This window comes from Schistocerca cancellata, chromosome 2 (assembly GCF_023864275.1).
Source record: "Schistocerca cancellata isolate TAMUIC-IGC-003103 chromosome 2, iqSchCanc2.1, whole genome shotgun sequence".
In the NCBI taxonomy this organism is placed as follows: Eukaryota; Metazoa; Arthropoda; class Insecta; order Orthoptera; family Acrididae; genus Schistocerca; species Schistocerca cancellata.
Window position 1 is genome coordinate 1,148,044,210 of NC_064627.1, and position 14,101 is coordinate 1,148,058,310.

Consider the following 14,101-nt stretch of genomic DNA (forward strand, 5'->3'; position numbering starts at 1 on the left):
TTAGGCCCACACTTAAATCTCTTCCCTTAGCATATCTCTCTCCTCACACTACCACTCCCCATGCTCCTACTTTCTACATGTTTCTTCAAGTCCATAAACCCAACCAACCAGGATGCTCCAATTAGTTGGTTACTGTGGCCCCGCTGAAAAAATCTCTGCTTTCGTAGACCAACTTTCACCTGTTACCCAACCTTTTCCCCACCAACCCTCTACAGTTCCTTTTACTTCACTATATGGTGCCCTACTCATCACTATTGATGCCAGTTCTCTCTACACTAACATCCCTAATGGCCTTTGCCTTGCTGCTACTGAACGCTACCTTTCCCAACATGTTACTTACTCCAAACCTATAACCTCCTTCCTGGTCACCATGACCAACTATGACCTCGCACAATCCAGGATGGAATGTATCAATATTATGAAAAGGAAAGTTGCCACTCACCATAGCAGAAGTGCTGAGTCACAGATAGGTACAACAAAAAGACTATCACAAATAAAGCTTTCGGCCAGTAAGGCCTTTGTCAGAAATACACACACACACACATACACACACACACACACACACACACACAGACTGCAGTCTCAGGCAAATGAATGCAGTCGTGTGTGTGTGTGTGTGTGTGTGTGACAAAGGCCTTACTGGCTGAAAGCTTTATTTGCGACAGTCTTTTTGTTGTACCTAGATGTGACAGCATCTCCACTATATGGTGAGTGGCAATTTTCCTTTTCATAATACTGTTGTATCCTCACACATAATTACTTCTCCTTTGAAGACATCACCTACAAACTAATCCATAGTACATCAGTGGCTATCCGCATGGCACCATCCTATGCCAATCTATTCATGGTCTATCTCGAGGGCTCCTTCCAGAATTCCTAACCCCTTACCTGGTTCAGATTCATTGTTGACATCTTCATGATCTGGACTGAGGGTTAGGGCATTCTATTCACATTCCTCCAGGACCTCAACACCCTCTCACCTATTTGCATCACCTGGTAATCCTCAACTTAACAAACCATCTTCCTCGAGGATGGTTACATTAGTACCTTCACTCGTATCAAACATTTCAACCACCAGCAATACCTCTGCTTTGGCAGCTATTACCCATTCCATACCGAGGTGTCTCTTCCATAGATTAGATTTTAGATTAGATTTACTTTCATTCCAATTGATCCGTAGTGAGGAGGTCCTCCTGGATGTGGAACATGTCAGAAAAACAACAATACATGACAAATATTTACAACTAAAACAAATAAGCTAATGTACCATTCCACAGGCCCCAAGTGGAATGATCGTCATTTTTTAATGAACACTAAGAGTCATTTTACAAATACTAATGCACTGAATTTAAAATAAAAAAGTTTTTTATTTATTTATAAGGTAATAAACATGTAATACAACTACTGTAATACTTATTTACAATGAACACATTACTGCACTGAAATGGTGCAGAAGTTAGATTATACTTACACACACACACACACACACACACACACACACACAAATTTTCAGTGAACACATTACTGCACTGAAATTGTGCAGAAGTTATGTTGTACTTATATACAAATCAGTTGGTTTTACTAAGAAATTCATCAATGGAGTAGAAGGAGTAAGGAGTTGGCCACCAATAAATCCTTTAGGCTTCTCTTAAACTGAATTTCATTGGTTGTTAAGCTTTTTATGGCTGCTGGCAAGTTATTGAAAATGTGTGTTCCTGAATAATGCACACCTTTTTGTACAAGACTAAGTGACTTTAAATCCTTGTGAAGATTATTCTTATTTCTAGTATTGATTCCATGAATTGAGCTGTTGGTTTGAAAAAGTGATATATTTTTAATGACAAATTTCATTAAGGAATAAATATATTGGGAAGCTGTAGTTAGTATCCCTAGTTCCCTAAACAGGCTTCTGCAGGATGTTCTTGAGTTCACACCACATATAATTCTTACTGCACGTTTTTGTGCCCGGAAATCTTTAGCTTGACTTGATGAGTTACCCCAAAAAATAATCCCATATGACATTATGGAATGAAAGTAAGCATAGTATGCCAGCTTTTTCATTTTTATATCCCCTACGTCTGACAAAATTCGCATTGCAAACAGAGATTTGTTAAGACGCTTCAGCAGTTCTGTGGTGTGCTCCTCCCAATTGAATTTATTATCAAGCTGTAATCCCAAGAATTTAACACTGTCCACTTCTTCTATCTTCTTGTCATCATATGTTAGACATATACTCTTGGGACACCCCTTACAAGTTCTGAACTGCATGTAGTGTGTTTTTTCAAAGTTTAGTGACAAAGAATTGGCTAGGAACCAGTGATTAATGTCCACAAATATTTTATTGGCTGATCTTTCTAAGACTACACTTGATTTGCTATTTATTGCAATGTTTGTATCATCGGCAAACAAAACAAACTTGGCATCTGGTAATGTTACTGATGAAAGGGCATTGATATACGCAAGAAAAAGTAAGGGCCCCAAAATGGAACCTTGTGGGACCCCACATGTAATTAGTTCCCAGTTGGATGATGCCTGATAGCTTGATACATGTCTCTTTCCTAATAACACCCTTTGTTTCCTGCCAGAGATATAAGATTTGAACCATTTTGCAGCATTTCCTGTTACACTATAATATTCTAGTTTACTTAAAAGGATGTGATTTACACAGTCAAATGCCTTTGATAGATCACAAAATATACCAGTTGCCTGCAATTTTTTGTCTAATGAATTAAGCACATTTTCACTGTAAGTGAAGATAGCCTTCTCAATATCAGAACCTTTTAGAAATCCAAACTGTGACTTTGACAGTATGTTATTTGAGATAAGATGGTTATAAAGACGACTGTACATTACTTTTTCGAAAATTTTTGAGAATGCTGGTAACAGTGAAATTGGACGGAAATTTGATGCTATTTCTTTATCTCCCTTCTTAAACAGTGGCTTAACTTCAGCATATTTCAGCCATTCAGGAAATATTCCACTGATAAACGACTGGTTACACAGATAGCTTAATATGTTACTTAGCTCAGAATCACATTCTTTAATTAACTTTGTTGATATTTCATCATACCCACTAGATGTTTTTGATTTTAAAGATTTTATGATGGACATTATTTCTGTTGGGGTAGTGAGGGTCAAATTCATATTATGGAAATTACTTGAAATGTCTGGTCTAAGGTAATCCATAGCAGCATCTACCGAACCTGACAACCCCATCTTTTCAGGAACAGTTATAAAATGTTTGTTAAAAAGTTCTGCAACACTATACACATCTGCCACCAATGTATCATTTACTCTTAATGCTATTTGTTCCTCTTCATGTCTGGTTCTACCGGTCTCCTCCTTCACTATATCCCATATTGTTTTTATTTTGTTATCTGATATGACTATCTTTTCCTTGTAATATATTTGCTTTGACATCCGTATTACAGTCTTTAATATTTTGCAGTATTTCTTATAATGTGCTATAGCATCAACATTGGAAATGTTTCGGATTGACAGATACAGTTTTCTTTTTGTTTTACAAGATACCCCTATTCCTCGAGTAATCCATGGCTTCTTTGTAGATTTTCCTCTAACCTTGGTAAGTTTTGGGGGAAAGCAGTGTTCAAATAAGGTAAGCACTTTATTAGCAAAAATGTTATAATTTTCATTCATGCCATGAGCACTGTAAACATCAGTCCAGTGAATGTCTCTGAGGAGTGTCCTAAAATAATCAATTTTTGGCTTACTGATTACCCTCTTGAGCTCAGATTTAATATCCTGTTCAGTATTAACATTTAACAGAAGGAACTGCATGTCATGGTCTGAGAGGCCATTGGCTATTGGTTTTGTAATATAATTTTGTTCATTGGACTTTTCTATAAAGATATTATCAATGGCTGTTTGTGAGCAAGTGGCTATCCTAGTGGGGAACTTTACTGTGGGAATTAAGTTGAATGATAGTGTTACTAACTCAAATAAGTTCTTATTCAGAGAGTCTTTAAGGAAATCTTCATTGAAATCACCAGCAACCACAATTTCGTTGTTTTTGGTTGTTAAATGGGCCAGTACAGCTTCAAGGTGGTTTACAAACAGATTAAAGTTACCTGCAGGTGCTCGATATACACTTAATATTATGAAAGATTTTTTGTGAAAATCTAATTCTGTTGCACATGCTTCCATACGCTGTTCTAGGCAAGTGTAGCCACCCTGGCCGTCGCATCTACATCTACATACATACTCCGCAATCCACCATAAGGTGTGTGGTGGAGGGTACCTTGTACCACAACTAGCATCTTCTCTCCCTGTTCCACTCCCAAACAGAACGAGGGAAAAATGACTGCCTGTATGTATCTGTATGAGCCCTAATCCCTCTTATCTTATCTTTGTGGTCTTTCCGCAAAATGTAAGTTGGCGGCAGCAAAATTGTACTGCAGTCAGCCTCAAATGCTGGTTCTCTAAATTTCCTCAGTAGTGATTCACGAAAAGAACGCCTCCTTTTCTCTAGGGACTCCCACCCGAGTTCCTGAAGCATTTCCGTAACACTTGCATGATGATCAAACCTACCTCTAGCAGCCCACCTCTGAATTGCTTCTATGTCCTCCCTCAATCCGACCTGATAGGGATCCCAAATGCTCGAGCAGTACTCAAGAATAGGTCATATTAGTGTTTTATAAGTGGTCTCCTGTACAGATGAACCACATCTTCCCAAAATTCTACCAATGAACGAAGACGACTATCCGCCTCCCCCACAACTGCCATTACAAGTTTGTCCCACTTCATATCACTCTGCAATGTTACACTCAAAAATTTAATCGATGTGACTGTGTCAAGCGCTACACTGCTAATGGAGTATTCAAACATTACAGGATTCTTTTTCCTATTCATCTGCATTAATTTACATTTATCTATATTTAGAGTTAGCTGCCATTCTGTACACAAATCCTGTCCAAGTCATCTTGTATCCTCCTACAGTCACTCAACGACGACACCTTCCTGTACACCACAGCATCATCAGCAAACAGCCGCACATTGCTATCCACCCTATCCAAAACATCATTTATGTAGATAGAAAACAACAGCAGACCTACTACACTTCCCTGAGGCACTCCAGATGATACCCTCACCTCCGATGAACACTCACCATCGAGGACAATGTACTGGGTTCTATTACTTAAGAAGTCTTCAAGCCACTCACATCCCCTATGCTCGTACCTTAGTTAGGAGTCTGCTGTGGGGCACCGAGTTAAACGCTTTCCAGAAGTCAAGGAATATGGCATCCATCTGATTTCGTGCATGGTTCGCAAGATATCACATGAAAAAAGGGCAAGTTGCGTTTCGCAGGAGCGATGCTTTCTAAAGCCGTGCTGATGTATGGACAGCAACTTCATTGTCTCAAGGAAATTCATTATATTCGAACTGAGAATATGTTCGAGAATCCTGCAACAAACCGATGTTAAAGATATTGGTCTGTAAGTTTGAGGATCCGTCCTTCTACCCTTCTTATATACAGGCGTCACCTGCGCTTTTTTCCAGTCGTTCGGGTCTTTACGTTGGGCAAGAGATTCGCGATGAATGCAAGCTAAGTAAGGAGCCAATGCAGTAGAGTACTCTCTGTAAAACTGAATTGGAATCCCATCAGGACCTGGCGATTTATTTATTTTCAACCCATTCAGCTGCTTCACAACCCCAGGGATGTCTATCACTATGTCTTCCATACGGGAATCTGTACGAGACTCAAATGGCAGTATGTTTGTATGATCCTCATGCGTGAAATATTTCTCAAATGCTAAATTTAAAATTTCAGCTTTTGTTTTGCTGTCTTCCGTTGTCAGGCCAGATTGATCAGTGAGTGACGGGATGGAAGCCTTCGACCCGCTTACTAATTTTACGTAAGACTAGAATTTCCTTGGGTTTTCAGCAAGATCTTTTGCTAAGGTATGACGGTGGTAGTGGTTGAATGCTTCGCACATCGCTCTTTTTACAACAGCACGAATCTCTACTAACTTTTGCCTGTCCTCATTCTCCCGATCTTTCTTGTACCACGAGTGCAACTGCCTTTGCTTCCTGAGCATTCTCCGAATTGCGCTGTTAAACCACGGTGGGTCTTTTCCGTCCGTAACCCACTTTTTTGGCACATACTTGTCCAATGCATGATTTACAATGTGTTTAAAATTTGCCCATAATTCTTCCACGTCCATCATACCGGAAGTAAATGAAGTCGATTCATTTACTTAGTGGGATGCTAACAACTGCTTATCTGCTCTTTCTAATAAGAATACTCTCCTAGCCTTCTTGACCGACTTTTTAACTTTCGTACCATAGTCGTAATGACAACATCATGATCACTAATCCCTGTCTCAACACTGACACCGTCGATGAGGTCTGGTCTGTTCGTGGCTACCAGATCTAAAATATTTCCATTACACGTTGGCTATCGATTTAGCTGCTCAAGACAGTTTTTGGATAATGTGTTCAAAAGTAATTCACACAACGGTTTGTCTGTACCACCTGTAATGAATCCATAGACATCCCAGTCTATACTAGGTAGGTTTAATTCGCCTCCGACTAATATAGCATGATCCAGGTACTTCTGCGATACATAATGTAGACTCCCTTTGAATGATTCTAGAACTGTCACGGTGGAACCTGATGGCCGGTAATAACACCCCACAACACAATTAACTTTATTTCCCCTAGCCCTGTTAAACGTGTCCAGGTAACTTCACAATCACACTCTACTTCGACCTCAGTAGACACAATATTTTTGTCAACTGCAATCTGTAGTGACCAGTCTCTGTAAAAAGACCTAAATTACTGACCCAACCTTGTACAGAAACAGACCTCCTCTGCCTTGCCTCTCCAGTCACCTACCATCACCCATACAACCGCCATGCGGCCACAGAGAAGCGCGTCCCTCGTGACTCAGTTCCAGCCAGGGCTGGAGCAACTGAATCACATTCTCTGCCAGGGTTTAGACTACCTCTTGTCATACTCCGAAATGATTAATATTCTAACCACTATCCTCCCCAACTGTCCCACACTTGTTTTCCACCACTCACCGAACCTACACAATATCCTTGTCCATCGCTACTCTACCCCTGTTCTCAGACCCCTTGGCTCGTGGTTCATATTCCTGCAATAGACTTGGACTTAAGACCTGTCCCATGCATCCTCCCACTGCCACCTACTTCAGCCCAGTCAAAGACATATCCTGTCCGACCGAAGGTAGTGCCACCTGTGAAACTATAAACTAATTTTTCACTTTGTGTGCTTTTCTCCCATTCTGCTTCTATCCCTTGCGACCTCTCAACTGCACCTAGCAACCTTACCCTGTCCCCCACCTTGCTCCAACAAGCAGCACTATGCTTTCCCTCCCTACCCTGCTATCGCTGCACTCCCTTCCCCTCCCCACTCACCAACTATCCCTTCCCTTCCCCTCTCCAGCCTCTCTCTTGCACCCCCACCCCTCCCGCCCTCCCCCCCACCCACAGATCGCTTTCCCATCAAGCAGACACTCTATGCAATCCAGCCTCAGTGGCCACAGTCAGTGGTCATGTGTGTGTAAGTTGTGCTTGCATATCTGTCTGTGTGTTTTCTGCTTTAGAAGAAGGCCTTGTGGTCAAAGACTCAAATGTATAGTGGTCTTTTTACAGTGTCTGTCTGCAATTCTATATCTCCTCTATATGGTGACACCCTTTACATAATAATGTCATACGATATTGTTACTAATATTTACCTTGGTGTCAGAAAATTAGATGTAGTTAAAAGAGGAGAAATCTGTAACAGGGTGCCAGAATCCCAGAAACATGGGTCTGAGTAAGTACTAAGCTTTCTGACATGGAACGGGGAAGAATATACTAGTTAACAATTGGTTTCTTGGTACAAAAATACACATAAGGAATAATCATCTGAAGATCACTGCCTTAAGAACTAAATTAGTGTGAAGAATTATTATTCTAAAAAGCCACTTCTTCCTTTCAGTCAAAGAGATGAGTCAGAATCGCAATAGTTTTGGAACTGTGTTTGGAGGTAACACTGGTCTATACATATCTCACACACATCTATACAGGGTGTTACAAAAAGGTACGGCCAAACTTTCAGGAAACATTCCTCACACACAAAGGAAGAAAATATGTTATGTAGACATGTGTCCGGAAACGCTTACTTTCCATGTTAGAGCTCATTTTATTACTTCTCTTCAAATCACATTAATCATGGAATGGAAACACACAGCAACAGAACGTACCAGCGTGACTTCAAACACTTTGTTACAGGAAATGTTCAAAATGTCCTCCGTTAGCGAGGATACATGCATCCACCCTCCGTCGCATGGAATCCCTGATGCGCTGATGCAGCCCTGGAGAATGGCGTATTGTATCACAGCCATACACAATACGAGCACGAAGAGTCTCTACATTTGGTACCGGGGTTGCGTAGACAAGAGCTTTCAAATGCCCCCATAAATGAAAGTCAAGAGGGTTGAGGTCAGGAGAGCGTGGAGGCCATGGAATTGGTCCGCCTCTACCAATCCATCGGTCACCGAATCTGTTGTTGAGAAGCGTACGAACACTTCGACTGAAATGTGCAGGAGCTCCATCGTGCATGAACCACATGTTGTGTCATACTTGTAAAGGCACATGTTCTAGCAGCACAGGTAGAGTATCCCGTATGAAATCATGATAACGTGCTCCATCGAGCTTAGGTGGAAGAAACTAAAATGAGCTCTAACATGGAAATTAAGCGTTTCCAGACACATGTCCACATAACATCTGTTCTTTATTTGTGTGTGAGGAATGTTTCCTGAAAGCTTGGCCGTACCTTTTTGTAACACCCTGTATAACAACAGTGCAAGTTATATCTTCATTTACAAGAAATTTCTTCTTTACTGCTGCTTGATGCATATGTGCATTACATTCTAATAGACCTGTATTCCTTAGCAACAAGGCCAGTAAAAGTAACAACATGATTTCAAACTATTAGCACTTGTTAACATCGAGCCACCTCTCCAGCCTTAAGGATTCATTATTAATCATGTCTGACCAGAAGCATGCCATTACTTTTGTATTGTAATGGGCTGATGTAAAACAGGCCACACACATGACCTGCTTTTTTCATAATTCTAGAAATACAGTACCATATTTTATGGTTCTTTTATTGTAATTTGTGTCCAACAAGAAAAAATGTTTGCAAATACTGCCACATTGGAGATCCATTAAAGAGGAGTCATTTTGTGTAATTGGTTAAAATAAATTTAATCGTAGGTTCCCAATTATTCATTTGATGAAGCAGTTTAGAGGTCATAGGAAATGAAAGACGTAGTAGCTGCAATAGGATCATTCCTAGTAAAGAACTGTGATGTTCAAAGTGACCTGTAGGTTTAGAACAGGTTTGCTTCATTAATATGCATTAATATTCAGTGACAGTCTGTTTCCGTATAGCATCCTTCAGCAAGTAAAATATGTACATAATTTTTGCTCCTGTTCTTAGTAATTGACAGGGATACATGCTGAACTGTACCATGGGCTCAGTTGACTAAATTACTGGTTTGTGGGGCGGCAGGTGGAATAATTGTTAAATGTTCCTATTATTTATTTAATTCTGTTGTTTGCCGTTCTCAACACTGGCTCTCTAACTACAATATTGGCAACCAGAAAGTGATTAGCAAAACGTGAAGCCTGTAATTAGAATTCCTAGTGCCCACTTCATCTGAGAAATACGTTGATAGCTACAGCTTATAGCTCTGAGGAAATAGAAGATTGTCTGGGATTCATAATCAAAAACCATTCTCTCTAAAATGTTCACTATATTCTGAAAGTCACAGACCACAAAGAATCTACACAATCCAACTACCAGAGCAGTTCAGAGTCTAATGCGCTGATGCAACTATAACTGTTCAAATTAAATGTTTAAGTAAATGCTCGCCATAATTTGATGATAATGTTCATCAAACGCCACGCTAATAATGGTAGAATGTCTGTCCGGCGGCGGCACGTGAAAATAAGACGTACGCAAACTAAAGATAGATCATTAACGTCATCCCAAAATTAACACTTCACTCGAAAACGATTTCATGGTTACGCGTATCCCAAGTAACTTATTACTGCATCCAAGGCTTTTTATATCAACGATACCGACGCGACGCGACTCCCGGCACAGGTGGTGCGCTAATCAGCGTCTGGAGAGAACTGAGGCCTTCTTCCTCACGCAGCGTTCTCACATATAAAGCCGCGGTGCGGACGGCTAAGGGAACGCCTGATCAAATCTGCTCTCCCGACTAGCCGCTGGGCTAGTAACGCACCACTTTAAGTTATCGAATAAATCATTGCTTCCTTTGCTGATGGCTGATGAAGCTCTCAATTTAAACGTGCAATCAGCACACAGGTAAGTAATCATAATAAAAGTCTGATGTGGCTAAGTCAAATATTTTGGGCGAGATAATTAATGTAATTACACTACACGCATTTGACGAGCTCTGAACTTGCCCTTTGGAGATACGCAATCGCTATAGTTTTATAGTTATTCAGTTGAAACTTCTCACATCTTTATGATTATAGCATATCTCCCTTCTACTTAAATTTAAACATCCTAGCTTTATTTATTCGCCTACTTAATCTATCTTGCTTCCTTTATTTTTAAGATAAAAACCAGAAAATCAAGAATTTCAACTAAAATTTTAATTTGTGAGATCCAGAATACTGTTTCTACTAAATTATTATGCAAAAGAAATCTAAATATAAATGTTTAAGTTTCTAGCTCATTTCTGTTGCGCCAATGATTTTTACAGAAAAACTTCCAAATTTCTAAAATGGTTAAAGTTATTGAACTGATATCCAACACATATTGATTTTGTATTACTCCTGACATGCTAGAAACATTTCAGGTTATTTGCTTCATTTTAAAGTATTGCACAATATTTATGACGTCAGAGCTAGTTACAGCGGACTGGCTGGCACACAATTGAAAGACGTGAATTTTATGAGGCGTGAGTAGGCTGCTTCCCTACAGGTTCCTTCCAATTCCTAATGTTTCGAAGGTTACTACTGTTTCATATGAGATAGGGCCGTCTTCTTAAAGCTGTGGCAAGTTTGTTCTAAAAATATAACAACTGTGACAGCACTAATAAAAGATGAAATTGTAAGGTAGAGATTCTGCACATATGAACTAATATGCAGTGTGCTTACTGCAGACAAAGTTGAAGCTTAATTTCTGTTGCTGCTGATTTGATGGAAGAGGTGTAGAGCAGTGGAATAACACACAAAACAAGTAACTGAGGTTATGTGTCACAGACTTGTTTATTCATGTACAAGATTCTGGTTGAGAAAAACTCTTGAGTAAGGTAATAGAGTTAAAACTATACTATTCATGAAAAATTTCTTCAGCTAGAGATCAGATGTTTAATTTTGTAGTGTATTATTCTTTCCACGTGTAATACATTTTTCCTTGCCTTCAGATGGCTGTATTCTGATTCTTTATTCATGTATTAACACTCCTTAGTGCATAATGTATTGATTTCTGGTATCCAGAGTCATAAAATGATGGTTGTTTCAGTTTTTATCTCATTCTGAGATACATTTTAGACCAAATATTAGCCATATTATTTGTGAGTGTGGATTTGTCACGCCGTGTACAAACACGTGGCATAGGGCAATGTAGAAGTGCACAGAACTGTGCAGAATGAAACAGTCTGTCTGTAGGTGCACAACAATGTACCAGTGAGTTTGCACATTAGTAAAAATGGAAGATGAAACTCTGAAATTTGTAATTGTTGGTTTTACATATTTTTGTCATCAGCTGAAGGTGGGAAAACAAAGAAAATGTAATCAATGGATGACACCACCAATGAAAAGTCAAAAGATATATTGTGGCAATAATCTTTTAAGTAATTTATACCAGCAGTATATCCACAAGATTCACTGATGACATTGCCAAACTTAGCGAGGACACACAAAGGGAATGAACAGTTTACTGATCTCAAAATGTGGAGTGAGAGTAAACCGAAGAAAGATGTAAGTAATGTGGAGTAAAAATGAGATTAGTGAGAAACCTATCAACATCAGGAGCCGTGAAGTAAATGCCATGAAGGAATTATGTCACCTTGGAAGCAAAACAACACTGCATGAAGCGAGGAGGGCAAAAAAAGTGGACACACAGGCAAAGAAGGCATTCCTGGCCAAAAGAAGCCTACTGGAATCGAACATCATTGGCCTCAATTTGAGGAGAGAAATTTCTGAGAATGTACATTTGAAGATCAGAATTGTATGCTAGTGAGTAACTGGAAAAGAAAAGAAGCAAAGCATTTGAGATGTAGAAAATTAGTTGGACAGAGCAGATAAGGAATGCAGAGGTTCAAACAATCCCAATAAGAGAAATGTGGAAAACATTGACAAGAAGAAGGGATGGGGCGATAGGACATACATTACGATAGCAGAGAATGACTTCTATGGTACTGGAGGGAATTTTAGAGGTTAAAAACTATAGCAGCGTGCAGAGATTATATCCAACAGATAAGAGGATGTTGGGTACAAGTGCTACTCTGAGACGAAGTAGTCAGCATGGGAGACGCGTTTGTGGCAGGTGGCAGGCCACATCGAACCAGCCAGAAGTTGGATGACACCAAATAAAAGTGACGGAATGTTTTAACATTTTTATTGCATGTCGTAGTACTTCGAACGTTTGGTCTGTTTGATTGAACCCATAGGTGTCAACCTGGAATCTGGAGTACCGAGTTTGGTCTTTTTGATTGTACCCATAGGCGTAAACCTGGAATCTGGAGTACCAAGTTTCTATTCATTACAGAATTGTCTTACACCATGGCTAACCACAAATTCTCTGGGATAACTCAGCAACTCATTCACATAAAAATGGCAATTATAGTCTTGCCGCCCCCTGGATAAATTTCTGAGGATGCTGATAACTGAACCAATAGTAAAGAAACCAAACACTAATTATGAATACATTATGTTCTACAGAGAGAATGACAGTAACACTGTGTTTTTTTGGATTCACTTAAAAATTCAACATATTTCTTCAAAGGGTACAAGCAAAGCACCTCAGTTATTGCGAAGTGTGTAGGGCTCGTAATGATACACTGAATATATATATATAATAGAGGGAAACATTCCACGTGGGAAAAATATATTTAAAAAGAAAGATGATGAGACTTACCAAACAAAAGCGCTGGCAGGTCGATAGACACACAAACAAACACAAACATACACACAAAAATCTAGCTTTCGCAACCAACGGTTGCCTCGTCAGGAAAGAGGGAAGGAGAAGGAAAGACAAAAGGATATGGGTTTTAAGGGAGAGGGTAAGGAGTCATTCCAATCCCGGGAGCGGAAAGACTTACCTTAGGGGGAAAAAAGGACAGGTATACACTCGCACACACACACATATCCATCCGCATATACACAGACACAAGCAGACATTTGTAAAATGTCGGGACTGGAATGTCTCCTTACCCTCTCCCTTAAAACCCACATCCTTTCGTCTTTCCCTCTCCTTCCCTCTTTCCTGATGAGGCAACAGTTTGTTGCGAAAGCTTGAATTTTGTGTGTATGTTTGTGTTCGTTTGTGTGTCTGTCGACCTGCCAGCACTTTTTTCCCCCTAAGGTAAGTCTTTCCGCTCCCGGGATTGGAATGACTCCTTACCCTCTCCCTTTTACAAATGTCTGCTTGTGTCTGTGTATATGCAGATGGATATGTGCGAGTGTATACCTGTCCTTTTTTCCCCCTAAGGTAAGTCTTTCCGCTCCCAGGATTGGAATGACTCCTTACCCTCTCCCTTAAAACCCATATCCTTTTGTCTTTCCTTCTCCTTCCCTCTTTCCTGACGAGGCAACCGTTGGTTGCGAAAGCTAGATTTTTGTGTGTATGTTTGTGTTTGTTTGTGTGTCTATCGACCTGCCAGCGCTTTTATATATATAAAGACAAAGAGTTTGTCTTTAAATATGTCTGCTTGTGTCTGTATATGTGTGGATGGATATGTGTGTGTGTGTGTGTGTGTGTGTGTGTGTGTGCGAGTGTATACCCGTCTTTTTTTCCTCCTAAGGTAAGTCTTTCTGCTCCCGGGACTGGAATGACTCCTTACCCTCTCCCTTAAAACCCACATCCTTTC